Below are 17,642 nucleotides of genomic sequence, written 5' to 3'. Positions count from 1 at the left end.
GGCCCTCAGTAACAATTCTGTGTCCCTGAGTAACAATTCTGTGGCCCTAAGTAATGGTTCTGTGGCCCTCAGTAACAATTCTGTGTCCCTGTGTAACAATTCTGTGTCTGTGCGAGTAACAATTCTGTGGCCCTAAGTAACAGTTCTGTGGCCCTCAGTAACAGTTCTGTGTCCCTGAGTAACAATTCTGTGTCTGTGCGAGTAAGAATTCTGTGTCTGTGCGAGTAACAATTCTGTGGCCCTAAGTAACGGTTCTGTGGCCCTCAGTAACAGTTCTGTGTCCCTGTGTAACAATTCTGTGTCTGTGCGAGTAACAATTCTGTGGCCCTAAGTAACAGTTCTGTGGCCCTCAGTAACAATTCTGTGTCCCTGATTAACGTTTCTGTGGCCCCAAGTAACAGTTCTGTGGCCCTCAGTAACAATTCTGTGTCTGTGCGAGTAACAATTCTGTGTCTGTGCGAGTAACAATTCTGTGGCCCTAAGTAACAGTTCTGTGGCCCTCAGTAACAATTCTGTGTCCCTGATTAACGTTTCTGTGGCCCCAAGTAACAGTTCTGTGGCCCTCAGTAACAATTCTGTGTCTGTGCGAGTAACAATTCTGTGTCTGTGCGAGTAACAATTCTGTGGCCCTAAGTAACAGTTCTGTGGCCCTCAGTAACAGTTCTGTGTCCCTGAGTAACAATTCTGTGTCTGTGCGAGTAACAATTCTGTGTCTGTGCGAGTAACAATTCTGTGGCCCTAAGTAACAGTTCTGTGGCCCTCAGTAACAGTTCTGTGTCCCTGAGTAACAATTCTGTGTCTGTGCGAGTAACAATTCTGTGGCCCTAAGTAACAGTTCTGTGGCCCTCAGTAACAGTTCTGTGTCCCTGAGTAACAATTCTGTGTCTGTGCGAGTAACAATTCTGTGTCTGTGCGAGTAACAGTTCTGTGTCTGTGCGAGTAACAGTTCTGTGTCTGTGCGAGTAACAATTCTGTGTCTGTGCGAGTAACAATTCTGTGTCTGTGCGAGTAACAATTCTGTGGCCCTAAGTAACGGTTTTGTGGCCCTCAGTAACAGTTCTGTGTCCCTGTGTAACAATTCTGTGTCTGTGCGAGTAACAATTCTGTGGCCCTAAGTAACAGTTCTGTGGCCCTCAGTAACAATTCTGTGTCCCTGATTAACGTTTCTGTGGCCCCAAGTAACAGTTCTGTGGCCCTCAGTAACAATTCTGTGTCTGTGCGAGTAACAATTCTGTGTCTGTGCGAGTAACAATTCTGTGGCCCTAACAGTTCTGTGGCCCTCAGTAACAATTCTGTGTCCCTGATTAACGTTTCTGTGGTCCCAAGTAACAGTTCTGTGGCCCTCAGTAACAATTCTGTGTCTGTGCGAGTAACAATTCTGTGTCTGTGCGAGTAACAATTCTGTGGCCCTAACTAACAGTTCTGTGGCCCTAAGTAACAGTTCTGTGTCCCTGAGTAACAATTCTGTGTCTGTGCGAGTAACAATTCTGTGTCTGTGCGAGTAACAATTCTGTGGCCCTAAGTAACAGTTCTGTGGCCCTCAGTAACAATTCTGTGTCTGTCCCTGAGTAACAATTCTGTGGCCCTAACTAAAGTTTCTGTGGCCCTAAGTAACAATTCTCTGGCACTCAGTAACAATTCTGTCTGTCCCTGAGTAACAATTCTGTGGCCCTAATAACGTTTCTGTGGCCCTAAGTAACAATTCTCTGGCACTCAGTAACAATTCTGTCTGTCCCTGAGTAACAATTCTGTGGCCCTAATAACGTTTCTGTGGCCCTAAATAACAATTCTCTGGCACTCAGTAACAATTCTGTCTGTCCCTGAGTATGAATTCTGTGGCCCTAACTAGCGTTTCTTTGTCCCTAAGTAACGATTCTGTGGCCCTAATTAACAATTCTGTGTCCCTGAGTAATAGTTCTCTGTCCCTAAGTATCGTTTCTCTGTCCCCAAGTATCGTTTCTGTTGCCCTAACTCTGTCCCTGTCCCTAATACAGAGCGGTCTGCCTCTGTTCAATGACTGCAGGCAAATGAAGAATTCCAAAATGGCCGCTATTTATAGCTCGACCATTACACAGTGCTAGCTGGCTGGCTGCTGATTGGCTGATGCGATCACATGTCGTTGAGGAATGCATTATGGGTCAGCGCGCCTTGTCTGCGCGCCTTCCCAGACATCCCCGCTCCGTCGCCGCACATGTCAGCCGCCATTTTTGGAAAAATTTCGATTCGCGCGTCCGAATTAGGCTATTTTTCGGATTCGGCGGCCCCAAGTAACAGTTCTGTGGCCCTCAGTAACAATTCTGTGTCTGTGCGAGTAACAATTCTGTGTCTGTGCGAGTAACAATTCTGTGGCCCTAAGTAACAGTTCTGTGGCCCTCAGTAACAATTCTGTGTCCCTGATTAACGTTTCTGTGGCCCCAAGTAACAGTTCTGTGGCCCTCAGTAACAATTCTGTGTCTGTGCGAGTAACAATTCTGTGTCTGTGCGAGTAACAATTCTGTGGCCCTAAGTAACAGTTCTGTGGCCCTCAGTAACAGTTCTGTGTCCCTGAGTAACAATTCTGTGTCTGTGCGAGTAACAATTCTGTGTCTGTGCGAGTAACAATTCTGTGGCCCTAAGTAACAGTTCTGTGGCCCTCAGTAACAGTTCTGTGTCCCTGAGTAACAATTCTGTGTCTGTGCGAGTAACAATTCTGTGGCCCTAAGTAACAGTTCTGTGGCCCTCAGTAACAGTTCTGTGTCCCTGAGTAACAATTCTGTGTCTGTGCGAGTAACAATTCTGTGTCTGTGCGAGTAACAGTTCTGTGTCTGTGCGAGTAACAATTCTGTGTCTGTGCGAGTAACAATTCTGTGTCTGTGCGAGTAACAATTCTGTGGCCCTAAGTAACGGTTCTGTGGCCCTCAGTAACAGTTCTGTGTCCCTGTGTAACAATTCTGTGTCTGTGCGAGTAACAATTCTGTGGCCCTAAGTAACAGTTCTGTGGCCCTCAGTAACAGTTCTGTGTCTGTGCGAGTAACAATTCTGTGTCTGTGCGAGTAACAATTCTGTGGCCCTAAGTAACAGTTCTGTGGCCCTCAGTAACAATTCTGTGTCCCTGATTAACGTTTCTGTGGCCCCAAGTAACAGTTCTGTGGCCCTCAGTAACAATTCTGTGTCTGTGCGAGTAACAATTCTGTGTCTGTGCGAGTAACAATTCTGTGGCCCTAACAGTTCTGTGGCCCTCAGTAACAATTCTGTGTCCCTGATTAACGTTTCTGTGGCCCCAAGTAACAGTTCTGTGGCCCTCAGTAACAATTCTGTGTCTGTGCGAGTAACAATTCTGTGTCTGTGTGAGTAACAATTCTGTGGCCCTAACTAACAGTTCTGTGGCCCTAAGTAACAGTTCTGTGTCCCTGAGTAACAATTCTGTGTCTGTGCGAGTAACAATTCTGTGTCTGTGCGAGTAACAATTCTGTGGCCCTAAGTAACAGTTCTGTGGCCCTCAGTAACAATTCTGTGTCTGTCCCTGAGTAACAATTCTGTGGCCCTAACTAAAGTTTCTGTGGCCCTAAGTAACAATTCTCTGGCACTCAGTAACAATTCTGTCTGTCCCTGAGTAACAATTCTGTGGCCCTAATAACGTTTCTGTGGCCCTAAGTAACAATTCTCTGGCACTCAGTAACAATTCTGTCTGTCCCTGAGTAACAATTCTGTGGCCCTAATAACGTTTCTGTGGCCCTAAATAACAATTCTCTGGCACTCAGTAACAATTCTGTCTGTCCCTGAGTATGAATTCTGTGGCCCTAACTAGCGTTTCTTTGTCCCTAAGTAACGATTCTGTGGCCCTAATTAACAATTCTGTGTCCCTGAGTAATAGTTCTCTGTCCCTAAGTATCGTTTCTCTGTCCCCAAGTATCGTTTCTGTGGCCCTAACTCTGTCCCTGTCCCTAATACAGAGCGGTCTGCCTCTGTTCAATGACTGCAGGCAAATGAAGAATTCCAAAATGGCCGCTATTTATAGCTCGACCATTACACAGTGCTAGCTAGCTGGCTGCTGATTGGCTGATGCGATCACATGTCGTTGAGGAATGCATTATGGGTCAGCGCGCCTTGTCTGCGCGCCTTCCCAGACATCCCCGCTCCGTCGCCGCACATGTCAGCCGCCATTTTTGGAAAAATTTCGATTCGCGCGTCCGAATTAGGCTATTTTTCGGATTCGGCGCGAATCGAAATTTTTCCGATATTCGACTCGAATTCCACTTCGGCTACTTCGATTCGCTCATCTCTATTCTTGACTATAGAAGTTAAACTAACAGGTCTATAGCTATTTGGTAAAGACTTTGCCCCCTTTTTAAATATAAGCACCACAATGGCCTTAGGCAAATCCAGTGGTACTATGTGTGTCATTTAAGAGTCACTAAAAATGTTTAAGTAATTTCTTAGAAATGACAGAGCTCAGTTCTTTTAGGATCCATGGGTGTATGCCATCAGGTCCAGGTGCTTTATTCACCTTTATTCTGTCTAAATATTTCTGGACCATATCAGTTGTGAGCCAATGTGGATCATCTGGGGTTGTGTCAATACCATGCCCATTATGGACAAGAGCTCCTTTGTATACACAGAGCTGAAGAAGGTATTTAATAAATTTGCCTTCTCTTTGTCCCCAGTCACCCTTTCCAGATCATTTTGTAAAAGGCTTACATGCTCAGACCTGGCCTTTTCACTATTAATGTATTTGAAGAATTTGTGGGGGTTTGTCATACTTTCTTTTCCAGTCTGTCATTTGTTTTGAATTTTTGTGGAATTGATTTCCTTTGTTATATTTTCCATTATATTCTTCGTAATGTTTAACCCTTTCTCTGCCAGGTCTGTTTATCATATGGACCAGACAGCGGGGGGGGGGGGGTTTACACACAATCAGGTGGCAGCCAATGGGATTGTGTATAAAACTGACAAGCAGACTCCTGACAGGCAGCTGCACTGTGGCCTGATTGCTCCCACACACCCCTGAAATGGTGCCCCAAAGTACATGCCCCCAGCATGTATTTCATGCTCCTCTTGCCCATCTGCGGGCCCGGGGCTGACATTACTGATGTCAGCGAGTAGAGGGGAGAGTGGACACACATATGCTCTCTCTCCAAGGCCACAAATAGTCAAAACGAATGACAGATTGCAAAAGACACACGTCCGCTCTCCTCTACTTCTTGCTGTGACCCAGAAAGCAACGTGTATGTCACTTCCAGGTCACCCTGTCACTATTCTAGCTGGGGAGGAATATGTTGCAATGTGGATCCCAGAGGTGACATGCAGGCTCTAAAAGACTCAGATCAACATGGCACTGATACTGAGAAAGGGGAACAGGAGCCACACCATGAGGCAGCTGCTGAGGAGGATTCATCACAGGAGATGGAGGACTCTGTGAGTTCTGTGACACAGCACCCATCCTCCCCTTCTGACAGAGGTAAGAGGGTGGCAAACTCCCCAGCCTAATCTCTTGCTAAACCTCCCCCTATGAAGAAGAAGCACAGCACTGAGACTTGTAGTCCCACAGCTGACACTCTTCCCTCTCAAACACTAGCAGCGTTTCCAACCTCTGATAGCCCTGCATCGAAACATTCTTTAACCACTTGCCCTCCTGAGGATTTACCCCCCTTAATGACCAGGCCTCTTTTTGCTACTTGGCGCTGCACTAATTCAACTGATAATTGCGATCATGCAACGCTGCACCCAAACAAAATTTACGGCCTTTTTTTCACACAAACAGAGCTTTCTTTCACTGGTATTTGATTACCTGTGCGCTTTTTATTTTTCACGCAATAAACAAAAAAAGACCAACAATTTTAAAGAAAACCAATATTTTTTACTTTCAGCTATAAAAAATATATAGTAAACTCTATAAACTCTAAAAGCTAGTTATAAATTTAGGCCAAAATGTATTCTGCTACATGTTTTTGGTAAAATAAATCCCAATAAGTGTATATTGATTGCTTTTTGTGAAAGTTATAGCGTCTACAAACTATGGTATAGATCAGGGGTGGGCAAACTTTTTGACTTGAGGGCCGCAATGGGTTCATATATTGGACCCGGGGGCCGGACCAAGAGTAGATGAATGATGTGTATGTGTCATCCATAGTAAGTATAGTAATATTCCCCCATAGTAAGCATAGTAATTAATCCCCCATATAGTAATTCATCCCCCATAGTAATTCATCCCCCATAGTAATTCATCCCCCATAGTAATTCATCCCCCATATAGTAATTCATCCCCCCTATAGTAATTCATTCCCCATATTAATTCATCCCCCATATTAAGTCCCCAAGTCCCCCCTGTGTCAATTCACTTACCTTTGCTCCGCGCGTTCCTCTCGCCGTGTTCCCACGCCGTTCCGGTGTAGCATGAAAATCTGTCTCCTATGAGGATCTGTCCCCCTCGACGTATCTGCGCATGTGCCAGTTTCAGGCATTAGCAGCCGATCGGCGATCTCCGGCACATGCGCAGATACGTCGAGGGGGACAGATCCTCATAGGAGACAGATTTTCATGCTACACCGGTCTTCAGGGCGGACTGTGAGAGGAGCCTAGCGGGAGCCTAGCTCTGCGGGCCAGATTAAAAGGTCCGCAGGGCCGTATACGGCCCGCGGGCCGTAGTTTGCCCATTGCTGGTATAGATACTGCAATTTATGCAATTTTTTTGCTATACGCGCTGCGCTAGTTTAACGGACAATTGCGCGGTCATGCAATACGGTACATAAATGAAATTTATGTCCCTTTTTTCACACAAATAGAGCTTTCTTTCGGTGGTATTTGATCACCTGTGCATTTTTTATTTTTTGCGCTATAAAAAAAAAAGGCTGACAATTTTGAGAAAAAAAAACAATATTTTTTACTTTTTGCTATAAAACATGTCCAGTAAAAAAAAATTAAAAATCAAATTTCGGCATATATTTCAGCCAAAATGCATTCTGCGACATGTCTTTGCTAAAAAAAACCCCAATAAAATTAATTGGTTTACGTGAACGTTATAGCGATTACAAATGGCGGGAAAGATACTCGGATATTTAATTTTTTTTATACTAATAATGGCGGTGATTAGCGACTTATGGCGGCGATCAGCGACTTATAGCAGGACTGCGGGAATGTGGCGGACATTCTGACACTGGGGGGGAACTGACTTTCCCAGTGACACCAATACAGTGATCAGTGCAAAAACCACTGACACTGTACTAATGGCACTGGGGAGGAAGGGATTAACTTTTTTTTGCACTGAAAGGGTTAACTGTGTGAGGGGAGTGTTTTACTAGGGGGCGGGGGTGTGTACTGCAGGGAGACATGCAGATCAGGACGGAGAAATTCTTTTCTCCTGGTCTGCTTGTCAGGAACTGTCAGGGAAGTGACAGAAAGCACAGCTACTGCAGCCCTGCTCTCTGTCACAAATTGCCGCAAATCGCCGGGACACAGCTGATAACAACCGGCTGAGATCGGCGGTGAAGGTAGGGCGGCGGCGTGCCTCCTACCTGTTTTTCAACAGCACGTTTTAAAATGTGCTTTTGCCCAGCCGTGCTGCCGTGCCACCGTTTTTATACAGTGGCTGGGCTGCAAGTGGTTAAAAGCCATGCTCCTTTCCCTGTAAGCAGACCTCCAAAAAGAACTGCATGCATCTGTCTCCCACTTGCATGAAAAAACTGAGCTCCTAAAAGAGCGTACCCAGCATGTAGAACAACACTTATCATCAGCTATTATAGCTCACAATGCGGTTGTGGATGCCCAGGATCAGTAGGCAGAAGCCATTAGACAATTGCGCCTAAAAGTGGCAGACTTGGAAGACCGCTCTCTGCGGAACAGTATCAAAGTGAGGGGGTGCCTGACTCCATAGCCACAACTAAGCTGGTCCTGTTTTTACATCAGCTGTTCTGCAAGCTCCTACCTCTGCTCGCGCCACAGGATATGCTGATAGGTAGGGCATACAGGATCTACAAACCACAGCATCTCCCACCTTCTCTCTCCAGAGATGTTCTGGTCCGGGTTCATTTTTTTTCATAATAAAGAGCAGATTATGAGAGCTGCAAGATCTACAGTACTAGATCGCTGCCTGATCATTATACCAAAATAGCTCTATATAATGACCTTTCAGTGGCCACATCACATGCTCGCAAAGAATTTTCGCCAATCACATCGATCCTAATGGAACACAAAATGGCCTATAAATGGGGTTTCCCTGAAAAGCTGCTGGTGACCCATCAGAATCTACAAATTGTTTTCCAAACTCCCAAGGATGGGATTAAGCAGTTACACAATTGGGGCTTGACCACTAACCCCCTCCACCAGCGCCTAAATCTATTCCTTCCTCCAGAATCTCCAATCGATGGGACAGACAGGATCCGCCTTAACATCCTGCTAGGGCTTATTGTTCTTACTACTACCTTTTTTAAGTCTTTTTCTGGATAGTCCATAGCTTTGAACTTTACTGTGTGGAGGAGCGGGCACCTGGTTGGAATTACTCCCGCACTCCTCGTTTGTAGTGTGCTATGCTCAGTTCTCTTATATCTGTTATTTTACCATTGTTGATTTATTTGCTATAATTATTTTTCATTCAGTGTCCCTGGTTATACTTCCCAGAATCTTGGAGATACCCACGGACACTGCTCTACCATTTGCAAGCGTCACTTTCGGTGATATTGGGTGTTGTATAGTCCCTATTTTGTGTCATTTTTCATCATCTAATCTTTTTCCCTCTTCTTTTCTTTCTGAACCATTTTGGCATCTTCCCTTACCCTCTTAATATGTCTCTGAAAATTACTTTGTTAAATGTTAAGGGGCTCAATAGCCCCTTTAAACATTCGCTACTCTGGATAGAGGCCATCTCCCAGTGCACAGATATTATCTTTGTCCAGGAGACTCATTTCTGTTAATCCTCCCAGCTGCATCCACCAATTATATCTCTACTGCTTTCACTCTTAAGCTACTAAAAAAGTTTGGGGTGTTATGATTGCATTTCGCTCCTCAGTGTCCTTTGTGCTTTCCCATGTTGACAGTGACCCTTGGGTAGGTACCTAATTCTATCTGCATCCTTTAACAATAACCCGCTGATCAATTTCAATATATATGTTCCAAATTCATACCAGAAATCCTTTTATAGGTCTGTAATGCGTAAGTTGCAGCATTATTCCAGAGACCAAATTGTCTTTTGTGGAGACTTTAACAAAGTTGTGGACCCTACTATTGATTTATCCAATATTAAAAGAAGGAGAGCCACAGCCTTATCTTCTCTTCTATCCTCAGAACACATCTATGATCCTTGGAGATGCCAGCATGATAATGAAAGAGATTATTCTTTTCACTTGCATACACAGCATGCCTACTCTCAGACTTATCTGTTCCTTCTCTCCAAGGGACTGCTACAACAAGTCCAGAACTCCTCTATAGGGATGATCACGTGGTCTGACCATGCACTTGTGTCCATGACGTTATACCCTACCTCACATGTCAGGCTTCACTCATTGTGGTGTTTAAACGTCTCCCTTTTGAAATCTTTAGACTCGGGAACAGGTCTGATCTGAGATAACTGCTTACGTTGCCTCTAATGGTGGCTCTATCTATCTGAAATACACACAAGTCAGTCATCAGAAGGATCTTTCTGAAACTTGGAGCCCAGGAAAAGAAAAAATGCATCTCCACTATTACCTACTTTTTAAACCGCATTTGGGTATTAGAACTCTCTCATAAAACAGATCCAAAACCCACAGACATTACTGAACTGTGAAAATTAAGAGCTGACCTAGGATCCTATCTTCAGAATGGTTATGACTTCTATCTTCGGAGACTCAAATTAAACTGGTATGCCCACGGTGGTAAATCAGGGAAATTTTTAGCCCAACAATATAAGCGTAGAGCTGCACAGTCCAAAATCCCTTATTTCATTAACCCTCAAGGTAGTAGACTCGCTAATCCCAAATACATTGCCAACTGTTTTGGCGCTTTCTACTCGACACTCTACAACCTAAGTCTATCCCACGTTGAACCCAAACCCACTCCTACAGCCATCCAGGACTTCCTAGCGCCACTAAGACTTCCTTCTTTAACCCCTGAGCAGATTGAAAACTTATCAATGCCATTCTCTACTCAGGAAATCAAACTGGCTATTGCAGCTTTACCATCCTATAAGTCCCCGGGACTGGATGGTTTCTGTAATGAGTACTATAAGATTTATCAAGAGCAGCTTACCCCACATCTATGCAACTCCCTTAATAGATTTCTCACAACTGGAAAGATACCAGCTGAATCTCTTGAGTCTATTGTCATGACTATCCCCAAACCAGGTAAAACTACTCAAGACCCAGCTAATTACCGCCCCATCTCCCTACTCAATACAGACTTTAAAATATAAGCCAAAGTATTAGATTCTCGACTTGCACTTCATATGGCTCACCACCTCCGCCCTGGTTAAGTAGGCTTCATTCCCCAACTTCAAGCAGCTGATGGCACGAGAAGATTCATTGATCTTATTTCTTGGGCTGACCATCATCAAATGCCTTCCCTGCTGATCTCCCTAGATGCAGAGAAGGCTTTTGATAGGGTTCACTGGACATATTTAGAAGCTGTTCTTAACAAATTTGGCATAACAGGAACTTTGCTTCAAGCTATTATGGCCCTATACTCCACGCCTAGTGCTAAAGTATTGACCTCTGGTATCCTCTCTGATTCGTTCCCAATTGTCAATGGTACCAGCCAAGGGTACCCCTGTCTCCTCTCATTTTTTGCTAGAATAAGCTTCTCACAAAATTGGCCTATAAGCCAATGATATTATAATCTTATTGACAAACCCCTTATTGTCACTGTCTCCTCTTGGAAAAGTTTGGTGAGATCTACTTATACAAAGTGAACCACTCCAAGTCCTCTATGCTGAGAGTATCCATTTCTCCCTCCTTAAAAAGTGCTATATCTCGGGTGTCTCCCTATTCCTGGGCTCCAAACTCTTCTATGACGTACTTAGCATATGAGAGGAAGAGATATGTTTAATGCCTATTTAGAGTCAACCTGGACTCTTTCCTACAGAAGTTGAATTCGATATGTACCTTCATGTCTTCACTTCATGTTTCTTGGGCAGGGCGTAAAGCCCTATCAAAAATGTTCCTTTTGACACATTTTTTATACTTTTCTTCGGACCCTCGCAATTCCTATGCTGCAATCGGATCTGGCCAAAATTCAATGTATTGTCAATAATTTTATCTGAGCAGCAAGTAAGCCACATCTAAAATCAGCATACCTAACTATGCCTAAGGTGTTTGAAGGTCTGGGGGTTCCCAATGTCAGGCTCTATTACAAAGTGGCTCTCCTAGACCAAGATAAACACTGGTGGTCTTTAAAACCCCCTGGCTACAAATTGAGGCACCAGCACTGTCATCTGCTCCACAACTACTGCACACAGCAGCATGGCTCACTCACCACCCTGCTCGCTCATTTATGCCAACCATAAATGCCACCTTCAAGGGCGGAAAGCTATACAATGGACTCTAATCCTTCCAACAGCTCGCAACTACCTTTTGACTATCCAACAAGGACTTCTATGTCTGTCTCCGAGTTCGACTTATCCTCTCTACCCTTACCACATCCAGCAATCCTCTCACCAAAGACATTCTTCAACTCTATAAGTTAAAAACAACCAATAACAGAAAGATATCATGCATCTACAATTTGCCGTCCAGACCAAACTCAAATGCAGAATCGCCTAATATGGCCCTCTGGGACTCAGTCCTTCAAATCCAAACAAACCCTGATCTGTGGTACAAAGCCTTAAGATCAATAGTTGTCTAATCTAGGAATGTCTTTCACTGGGAAAATGTTATGAAAATGTTCTACTCCTGGTACTATACCCCGGTGAGGCTTGCTCGCTTGTTTCCATCTCAATCCCAAAAGTGCTGGCGGAACTGTGCTTCTAATGATACGCTATATAATATCTGGTGGCAATGCCCCCATAGTGTCCCTTTCTGGAGGGATGTCTCCTCCCTCCTCAAGGAAATTACGGGGATTACCTGTGCACTTTCTCCTCAGATGGCTCTCTTTGGTTTGGACTTAGCCTCCCGGCCTTTCAATTTTCATGTAGTGGTCACTCATGTATTCCTAGCAGCCCGCCTTGCTATTGCACGCTCATGGAAAAAACCTACACCCCCTACACTCTTCAATATCATCTCATTATTGAACAATAACTATCATATGGGAATACCTTTTTGCCAAATCACACCTCATTTTAGGAACATTTTCTAAATTCTGGGTCTCTTGGAAGTCCGATCACAGAAGTATCACTCTTCCCCTGTTTAGAGACCATATACCTACATCCGAATACCTACATCCGATGTATAGTCACCTTACCATGGTTACACTAAACTTGGTCACAAACTAGGGGGAGCTATCAATCCTCAATTCCCAGTTTATGCTTGCACGTATCAGTTGGGGAGTGTTTGAATAATGTGTACATGTCTCTCTCTCATCTCTATCTAGGCTAGTCCTCAATCCTTGGGCTATGCCTGTTACTGTCTTTAACCTTCTCTCTGTTCTGTTTGCATTCCATAAATATGTTGTAAAGCCTCATGCTTGGTCCTCATATTGTTATCAAACTTTGTTACTACAACTGTACGATTTATAGTTCTCACCAGCAAGGAACCTGCCTCGTTTGTTCTGGTTACTTCAACCTTGTACTGAGTTTTTGTTTCTTTGTACCATAAAACTTCTCTCAATAAAAATAATTGAAATAAAAAATTTAAGATTTGACATGTTGGGTATCTATTTACTCTGTGCAACCTCATATTTTATATTTTATCAAAAAGTTGACTAATTTATACTGTTTGCCCTAAAATTCACATTAGGTCTAAGAAATGCAATATTTCAGTAAAACACTGAAAATATTTCAGTGTTTTACTGAAATATTGCATTTCCTAGACCTAAAAAATTGGAACTACCATTAATTTTCTAGGATGTTTGCTTTCAGAAAATATATGTTTTGGGGTTTTGTGTAATCTTCAGGCCTAAATTTTTTTTTTTAAAATATGTGTGCAAGAAATGCAAAAAGGGCTGGCACCCAGTCTAAGTCTTGGAAAGCAGCCCTCATTCTTTGAAAATTTGCTCTCTTAAAGTGAATTGTTGTTTTTATCGTTCCAGTATGTGTACATTAAATGTAATCATGTTATGGTCACTGCTACCCAGATGTTCTTGTAAATGAACATCAGTAATAAGCTCAGCATGGTTTGAGATTACCAGGTTCAGCAGAACTTCATTCCTAGTTGGGGCCTCTTTGAACTGTACCATAAAATTGTCTTGTAATAGGTTTATACATTTTTGACATTTAACTGTTCCAGAAGTGCCATTACTCCAGTTCATATTCGGGTAGTTAAAATCCCCAATTATCATCGCTGGCACAGCCCTTTCTATCTAAGCAAGGAGTCTCCACCTCCTCATTAACACTGGGTGGCCTATAACAAACTATAACAAACTTCCTGGACCAACCTCTTACATGTTTACTGACTACTTGTCAGGACCTAGATCACCTGCTGGTGGCACTGTGCTTCCCATGGCAAAGTTTGTAGTTCCAGTGTCCACTAGTTGGTGTCTACCAATAGATCCCAGTAATCAGTTCCACCTAATGCTGGGAGGGTATCTGGTTTATCCTCTACATTTCCCCCTCACTCCAGAGTTTTGCTTTTCTAGTAATTTATCCTATCACTGCTCTTGACCGTGCCTTGTACCTATATCCTGAACCCTGCTGTCTTGTTCCTACTCCCTCTTGTTCATGATCCCAGTTTTGGTTCCACCTTCTCATCTGTTCCCTGCACCCTCAGTTCTACCCTGCTGTTCTGTGTCTCCCATTTTGTATTTATTGTATTTTCAGTAGTTAGTTGTTAGGCTTCTATTACTCTGTTAGTTTGATTATTTACAGTAGGTATTCTGTCACTAGGTTTTTAGTTCACTTATATTTTTATGTTTGCTGTGTGCTGGTGTCAGGGATCCGGGTGTGACCAGAAATGTGTGGACTGACACAGGGAAGTAGCAGGCTTCAGGAACACAGGCGTAGTCAGGGCTGGAGAGGTGGAATGGTCAGGCGGGCCGTAAGGTACTGTCAGGCACCGCCCGGCGGGATCTCTAGTGACCCACAGAACAGGATTCCCCAGGGCGCGGAGTCTAAGCCCCAGTCTGCCTTTTCACCAGAGCCCCTGATGGTGGGGATGGACTTGGCGCAGGACTGAGACCAGGTCGCGGCCCCTGAGTGCACCCAACTGTGGTAGAGGGGTCCGCCGAGGGTATGTACCAGGGGAAAGCCTGATGTGAAGGGGCTGGCAGGTTTGGACAGTAGTGACTGGATCCATGTGGGATGGATGGATCATCTGGGTAGTGTCAGGTGTAGTCAGGCAGGCCAGGTCAGCAAAGTGTGGGCAGTGAGGTACCGGAGGAGCAGGCAGAGAATAGTCAGGGTCACAAGCCGGGTTCAGTAACTCACGGGCAGCGCGGTACAGAGGATCAGGCAGAGAATGGTCAGGGTCACAAGCCGGGTTCAGTAACGCACGGGCAGCACGGTACAGAGGATCAGGCAGAAGGATGGTCAGGCAAGCCAGGGGGTTAAACAGGAGACGGTCAGCAGTGTCAGGAACAATGCAGAGTCGGCAACAAATCAGATAGGCAGAGGAACAGGAACACAGGATACAAGGTACAGGCGCTCATGGGAAACAACACCAATGCCCTGACTGCAGGTCTGGCCATTCCTTAAATACACCTCCTGCAATCAGCCCCAGGTGTTGGCTGATTGCAGGAGTGAGCTTCTGGCTGCTGAGAGCACCCGCTGGTCAGCCCTGGTACTGCAGCCCACATGGCAGGTGAGTCCCACCACCAGTGCTGAGTCCATTACTGACAGCTGGTGTTTGGATGGATTTTGGTTTACTGTAAATAAATCTCACTTAAAGTATACATAGTCTGGTCCCAGTTTCCTGAGTGTAGCCACACAGATCTAGCCATCTCTGCTGCTGATTCTTGACACTACTTCTTTGCCTGATCTCTGGACCAACTGCTAGCCGTGTCCCTCTATAACTCTTTATTCGAGGCACCTTTCCTGACGATTGTCTGTGGACACCTATATTTCCCTAAACCACAGGTACTTTTGTTCTGCCTTGGCTCCGCCTGCTATGCTACCCGGTAGAAGGATTATAGCATTGCATAATAAGTCCCAAGGGGCAACTAAGTACCTGTAAGTAGGGTTGCCTTAAGGGAATGGTGTCTGCTATAGGGGAAGCTATAAGAGCCAGCTAAATTCTCTGAGCACTTGTACAGAAGTGAGCTTTACACCTCTAAGAGCTCTTTCACATGGGTTTCCGGGTCATGTCCACCTGTCAGCTTTTCAGGTGGACCTGACTGGAAGCTCCATGCAGCTGATGGGCAAGCTGATGTAAATGGTCTTGTGTCCATTTGCAATCGAGTCAGTCCAGATCCAGAAAAAAAATGGAAAGGAACTGTGTTCTTTTCCATTTTTCCAGACTTAAGTATGACAGATTTGAGGAAGCCTGATGTAAACATACACAAGTCTGTTTACAACTGTCCTCCTTTAGAGCTATCATGGGTCCACCCGTGACAAACTGGGCAAAAACTGACATCTGTCCCATTCAACTCCTGCTGAATGGAGCAGAGTTGTTCCATGTGCAAGAGCCCTGAACCCTAACCCTTAAACAAAACCTCTATGCTCTTGTTCCAAACCTTGCCTTTAAAGCAACCTTGTTGCGATGAAATATAAAAAAAAGTTGGACAGTCTGTTAAAGAAGAAATGTTATATTTACTATTCAGGCAGTTTCCAATCTTCACTCTCTTGGAGAGCTAACTGTGCCAGTGCCATTTGACACTTTGGGTGTATCAGATGCCTGGTTTATCATTAGGCATTGTGGATTCTACCATTTATGTCACTTCAGGACACAGTAGTGACATAATGGCTGGTGGGAGAAACCACAGTGCTAAGCAGGTCCTAGGCATCCAACATACCCAAAAGGATCAGAGTTATTTTCAAATTAACTGAAATAAGCTCACACTGCTGAAACTGGCCTGTGCATCTAGGAATCAATTATCTCTGATCACAAAAGAGTTAATGTTGCAATTTTGTCAGTGTGAAAATATAACCGCTTAAAAAAATGTTTTTAAACTTTTGCCCTATTAAAAGTTAATATACTTGAGTATAATTTTAGAATACCGTTCATATCTTAATAGCGTCTGAAGATCAGCATAAGCTTTACTTGTAGGAGTTACGCAAAACCAATCTCTGCAGATTTATTTCGATGTCTATTAGAAGCTTTTTGAAAAACCCACAGTCTTTGTTATGTGCAAATGGTCACACACTGATTAAAGTGTTTATGGAATATATTTCATGTTCATCTGAAGCTGTCAGATGCAGAAGGCAGAGCTTGAAAGAAAAGATAAATTGAGTCTCACATGCTTTTTACTAACACACTCCATTCTGGAAAGCATCCAAAGCACCATTATTTTTTCCAGCTGTGTAATTCAATATTGTACAATACATTTCCACTTTTTTTTCCTAACCATCTACTGGAATGCTATGAATTTACACTGCAGGTAAGTATATTCTCTATGATGTTTTATTAAAGTAGCAAAGACCATATTCTGTAAGAATGGGCCACTTGACCTGCATTTTTAAAGACTGACCCACATACTTATTGACAGGTCTGGACAATTGCTGTCTACTGTGATGCTTCAGAATATACTGCACATTAAAACGATTGTATAATAATGGCTTACACTAGCTTCACTTTACCATATTATCCATTTCACACATTGCATGTCTGAAAGCTTATCAGTAGGCTTTGCCTCATATTTGGGTCAAATTAGATAGCTAGATAGATAGTTGGATTCACAATGACCACTTAAATGAACTGCCAGAGGAAGCCAAAAGCTCTCAGATGTCTGGGTCCACTAAATCAAGCTTGTAAAAACCACAGACATAAGACAATGAGGTTTCAGCTGAGGTTACAATAAACTGTGTTCAGGCACAGGAGTCACAACATATTTTGGTTTCAGAAAAATCCTTTTGTGACATTGATTTAACCAATAAACCGTATCTTGCCATCTTGTCACCATGTATAGTTGCATACTGTACATCAACTGAAATAAAATTGAAAAGATAGCCTAAAATAATGTTAGTTTATTAATTAGCTACGCATATAAATGTGTGTGTATATGGATGGGAAGTGGCTGCAGCTGCATTGTTTTTTAGAGATCACTGTTGGGTTTTCTGCTAAATGTGATCAAGAAGCTTTACAGCTTCCCTATCAATTTTACAGGACTCAGAACGGGACCCATCACGTCCTGCCACTATTCCTGGGCTATCCTGTTCCACCGTAAGTGGTTGGGCCAACTGTCCACAGAGGAGATCTCCCTCTGTGAGGAATGAAGCTTAAAGCAATGAAGATTTTGTCCCTTCCAATTTCAGTGCCAGTACAGCCAGGGAAGCAGCTGATCAAACAGATCTGTTGAACTAGCTGCCATTGAGGGCAGAGGCATGGTCAGGGATCTAATAAACCCCTTCTCTCTGTGCATTCTCCTGGAACTTAACCCTGGGGACCCAGTTGATCCTTAATGCCTTAATCTCAGTTTAGTGGTACAGCGGGGTATTGCTCTTACATTAATGT

The sequence above is a fragment of the Staurois parvus genome, unplaced genomic scaffold (assembly GCF_062004578.1).
Source record: "Staurois parvus isolate SC_StPar_1 unplaced genomic scaffold, SC_StPar_1.0 ptg000306l, whole genome shotgun sequence".
NCBI lineage: Eukaryota > Metazoa > Chordata > Amphibia > Anura > Ranidae > Staurois > Staurois parvus.
This window is presented reverse-complemented; position numbering follows the sequence as displayed.